This window comes from Mandrillus leucophaeus, unplaced genomic scaffold (assembly GCF_000951045.1).
Source record: "Mandrillus leucophaeus isolate KB7577 unplaced genomic scaffold, Mleu.le_1.0 Scaffold729, whole genome shotgun sequence".
Lineage (NCBI taxonomy): Eukaryota > Metazoa > Chordata > Mammalia > Primates > Cercopithecidae > Mandrillus > Mandrillus leucophaeus.
In genome coordinates this window covers 227,714-233,090 of record NW_012107908.1, presented here as the reverse complement: position 1 = coordinate 233,090, position 5,377 = coordinate 227,714, and the positions used below count along the sequence as shown (strand labels likewise).

The 5,377-nt window shown below is 46.8% G+C and overlaps 1 pseudogene; it reads right to left on the bottom strand.

Annotated features, from left to right (window-relative positions):
• Positions 1-434: 434 nt before the first annotated feature.
• LOC105528668 lies at positions 435-1,714 on the bottom strand (annotated as a pseudogene).
• Positions 1,715-5,377: the final 3,663 nt, after the last annotated feature.

Here is a 5,377-nt window from a genome sequence, read left to right as displayed (position 1 = left end):
CAGAAACCTGCTGCAGGACAGAGTCCCCAAATAAGATACCCACTAGGTCAATGCCAAGGGAAAATGTGAGGTTGGAGGCCCCACACAGAGTCACCATTGGGTCACTGTCTTGTGGAGCTGTGGGAAGTGACTGCCGCTCTCTAGACCCGAGAATGGTAGAGCTACCTGCAGCTTGCATCCTGAGCCTGGAAAAATCACAGGTGCCCAACTCCAGCTGGTAGGGGAGTAGCCACAGGGGCCGCACCCTGCAAAGCCACAGGGGTGAAGCTGATCAAGGCCTTGGGAGTGCACATCTTGCACCAGTGTGTCCAGGATGCAAGACATGGAGTCAAGGATGTGCGTGCGTGTGTGTGTGTGTGTGTGTGTGTGTATTTTTTACCTCTGAACTTTTTGTTGCCTTCCCGCTCCCCAAAGAGTACCCTGCTTCTGCTGGCTTAATGTCTCAGAACTTTGGTGTTGTTGGTCTCAGACACCACTTCGCCATCCACAATCTGGGTGGTGGTCTTTTGGATGTTTTGCATGGAATTGCTGCTGTCCAGGGCATCACCAAGATTGAAGTCCTTGCCATCTTCCAGCAGGCGGCAGTAGGTGGCAATCTCAGCCTCCAGCTTGACCTTGATGTTCAGCAGGGCCTCGTACTTCTGGGCCTGGCACTGCCCTTATACCCTGTGCCAACTCTGACTCCAGGTGCAGCAGGATCCTGTTGAGCTGCTTCATCTGCAGGGCATAGTGAGCCTCCACCTCCCTCAGGCTGTTCTCCAAACTGGCCTTCAGATTTCTGAGTCCAGGTTGCTCTCCAAGGACTGGACTATACATCTTAGCTCCGTGAGCGTCATCTCAGCAGCTCCAACCTTGGCAGACTGCGTCATGACCACTGTGGTGCTCTCCTCAATCTGCTGGGACCATTACTTGTCTAGCTCCTTTTAGTTCTTCTGAGCCAGTTCACTGTACTGGGCCCAGATGTCTGCCATGATCTTGGTGAGGTCCAGAGATTTGGGGGCATCCACCTCCATAGTCAACCCAGAGCTGCAACCTGGGCTTATAGGCCTTTTACTTTCTCTTTGTGGTTCTTCATGAAGAGCAGCTCCTTCTTGAGAGCCTCGACCTCTGTCTCCAGCTGCAGCTGAGTGACACTGGTGTTATCAGTGACCTTGTGGAGCCCATGGATGCCACTCTCCACAGACTGGTGCATGGCCAGCTCTGTTTCATACTTGACTCTAAAGTAAGCAGCAGCAAGACGGGCACTGTCGATCTGCAGAACGATGCTGGCATTGTCCACAGTATTTGTGAAGATCTCAGCCCTTAGGCCCTCGATGGTCTTGAAGTAATGGCCCTGGTCTCTGGCCTGAGGTCCCTTCTTCTCCAGGTGCTCTCAGATTTTGCTCTCCAGCCTCTGGTTCTCAGTCTCCAGGCTCCTCACTCTGTCCAGGTAGGGGGCCAGGTGGTCATTCAGCTTTGCATGGTCTCCTTCTCGTTCTGGATGCTTCCCATTCCTGCCAGACCCCTGGCCATCCCTGTGGCCAGGACCCCAGACCCCAAGCCACCCCAGAAGGTGGTGAAGCAGGACATACATGGAGATCCAGAAACCAGAGCCCCCAGCACCTGCATAGATGTTGGCCTCTCTGCTGACTGGCCAGACGCCGAAGCTGGGCAGCTGGACAGAGCCCAGGGACTGGTGGTTGGTGGGGAAGGTGGAGCGAGTGGTGAAGCTCATGCTGTCTGGGGAGGAAAGCGAGAGGACAGGAGTCAGTCTTTGTGGACTCTATGTGTGTTTTAGACAGGGTCTCATTCTGTTGCCCAGGGCAGTGGCGCAATCATGGCTCACTGCAGCCTTGACCTCTGGAGCTAAAGTGATCCTCCCACCTCAGCCTCCTGGGTAGCTGGGACTACAAGGTGCACACCACCATGCCTGGCTAATATATTTTTTTAATTTTTTGTAGAGACAGGTTTCGCGATATTGCGCAGGCTCAAGGATTATTTTGGAGTTGTAAGATTTAATATCTGCCCTGCTGAGTTTCAGACTTGCATGGGGCCTGTAGCCCCTTTATTTTGGTCAGTTTCTCCCTTTTGGAATGGGAATGTTTACCCAATGCCTGTACCACCATTGTTTTTTGGAAATAAATAACTCTTTTTGATTTTACAGATTCATAGGTGAAAGAAGGTGAGTCTCAGGGAAGATTTAGGACTTCTGATTTGATGTTGGAATGAGCTAAGACTTTGGGGGATTTCTGAGAAGGGATTATTGTATTTTGCAATGTAAGAAGGACATCAGATGTGTGTGTGTGAGTGTGATGGTGTCAGGGGAGGAATGATATGATTTGGATATTTGTCCCCTCCAAATCTCATGTTGAAATGTGACCTTGTGTTGGAGGTGGGGCCCAGTGGGATGTATTGGATCATGGGGATGGATCTCTCATAAATGGCTTAGTGCCATCCCTCTGGTGATGAGTTCTTGCTCAGTTCCTGCTAGATCTGGTTGTTTTAAAAGAGGGTGACACCTCCCCCACCGCCACCTTGCTTCTGCTCTCACCACGTGATATGCTGGCTCCTCTCTGCTTTCTGTCATGATTGTAAGCTTCCTCAGGCCGTCACCAGGAGCTAAGCAAATATTGGTGCCATGCCTGTACAACCTGCGGAACTGTGAGCCAAATTAAACCTCTTTTCTTTACCAGTATCATTATTTCTTTATGTAGAAATACCAGTCTCAGGTATTTCTTTTTTTTTTTTTTTTTTGAGACAGAGTCTTGCTCTGTCGCCTAGGCTGGAGTGCAGTGGTGTGATCTCAGTTCACTGCAACCTCCGCCTCCCAGGTTCAAGTGATTCTTCTGCCTCAGCCTCCTGAGTAGCTGGGACTACAGATGCACACCACCACACCTGGCTAATTTTTGTATTCTTAGTAGAGATGGTGTTTCACCATGTTGGCCAGGATAGTCTCGATCTCCTAACCTTGGGCAATTCTCCTGCATCAGCCTCCTGAGTAGCTGGGACTACAGATGCACACCACCACACCTGGCTAATTTTTGTATTCTTAGTAGAGATGGTGTTTCACCATGTTGGCCAGGATAGTCTCGATCTCCTAACCTTGTGATCCACCCGCCTCAGCCTCCCAAAGTGCTGGGATTACAGGCATGAGCCACCGCGCCCGGCCATCTCAAGTATTTCTTTATAGCATCATAAGAAAGGACTAATACAGCTATTGTTAGTTTCTGGCCACATAAACCTCTTGTAGTGCAGTTCACAATATGGTAGAGTGGCTCATCCAAGCAGCAAGCAAGACAGACAACAGAGAGTGAGAGAGAGAGAGAGCATGCTAAAAAGACATCACGATCTTTTATAACCAAATTTTGGAAGCAACATCCCATTACTTTTGTGGTATTCTAATCCTTAGAAGCAAGGGAAAGCGATTACACAGGGCATGACTACCAGGAGGCGGGGAACTTTGGGAGTAGTATCACTCTGTGTCCAATCAGGAGGTAGAAACTACACCGTAAGTTATATGGGGTAAAGCTTAATATAAAGAATCATTAAATGCTAATAAATGACTACCAGCTAAAAGTAAATTCCTTATGGTACTCTATAGCTTAGGGAGAGTACCTAAGGAAACACAAACTTGGAAAGGGGTCCTCTTCTCAAGGCTGAAGGTCACACCTCAGAGAAGGTATAGTTCAGCCCAGAGGTCCGCTAGTTGGCCCAGGCTGGAACTAGTTACTGGCAGACAGAAAGCTACTCTCCAGGCAGCAGGAGAGGTACACAGGAGCCTGCAGAGAGAGTTGGCTGGTGGGGGACAGGAAACTGGTAGGGGACAGGAAGCCTTCAGAAAGCTAATTTTCACATTGAGAGGGCCACAGGAAAATTGTTGCTGGTCTAGACTGAGGTTGCAATGTCACCAAGGGACCATATGTGCTGGACACATGGCTGGGGAAGAGCTCCCCTGGATGTCCTTACATCCACATCACTGACCTACCACGAAACTGTAGGAAACAGTAGGAGAGCCCCTCCTCCTGCAATGCCCCTCCAGCGCCCTCTACTGAGAAAGCTCATCACTGTGCTCACTGCAAAGGAGAGAGATGCTTCACTGAATTCTATCCATTACTGAAGAGCATATATTTAAGGGGGATTGGGAGCAGAGGGGCAATACATTGATCATTAGCATAGGAGCCATTTTAGAAGCTGCCTTCCATAGCCCTATAACTACCAAAGACATTGAATTAATTTTGAAAAACCTTCCCACAAAGAAAACTCCAGGTCCAGATGGCCTCACAGGTTTATTCTATTATTAATAAATATTTAGGGAGAAATAATGCCAATTTTACAGAAGCTACTTCAGAAAGTGGAAGAGGGAACTTACAACTAGTTTTATTAGATAAACATAACCACACAGTGACATTACAAAAAAAGAAAATCATAGATTAATAGCTCTCATGAACATAGATGCAAAAATCCTTAAAATATTAGTAAATCTAGCTATGTATATCAGATATAATACATCAAGTCCAAATAGTGTTTATTTCAGGAATGCAAGGTTGCTTTAGCATTTGAAAATCAATCTGTGTACTTGACCATATTAACAAAGTAAAGGTTATATTCTATTATTATAAGGTCTCTTAAAATTTAATGGTATTCCATTCTGATTGGCTTGTAGAAATTAAAATATATATACATAAATAAGAAAAACTCTTTTTTTTTTTTTTTTTTTTTTTTTTTTTTTGGAGTGGGATTCTACTCTTTGCACCTAGGCTGGAGTGCAGTGGCATGATCTCGGCTCACTGTGACCTCTAACATCCACCTTCTGGGTTCAAGCGATTCTCCTGCCTCACGCTTCTGAGTAGCTGGGGTTACAGGTGCGTGCCACCACACCTAGCTAATTTTCTTTTGTATTTTTAGTAGAAATGGGGTTTCGCCATGTTGCCCAGGCTGGTCTCAAACTCCTGAGCTCAGGTAATCCCCAGCTTCAGCCTCCCAAAGTGCTTGGATTGTAGGCATGAGCCACCAGTCCCAGCCTCAAGTATTTCTTAAAAAGAGATTTTACTTCTTAAATTTTAAAGGTGTGGGCTAAAGAAAAAGGTAGTTGCTAAAAGTATTGTTACTAAAACTATGAAAGCAGAGGTTTTCTGATTTTCTTTGATTTCTTAATCAAAACTTTTAAAAAAAGAAATTTAAGGCTGGGTGCAGTGGCTCACACTTATAATCCCAGCACTTTGGGAGGCTGAGGTGGGAGGATCGTTTGAAGCCAGGAATTTGAGACTAACCTGGGCAACATAGCAAGACCCCATCTCTACTTAAAAAAAAAAAAAAAAAAGGACCAGTGCGATTACTCATGCCTGTAATCCCAGCACTTTGGGAGGCCAAGGTGGGTGAATCACCTGAGGTCAGGAGT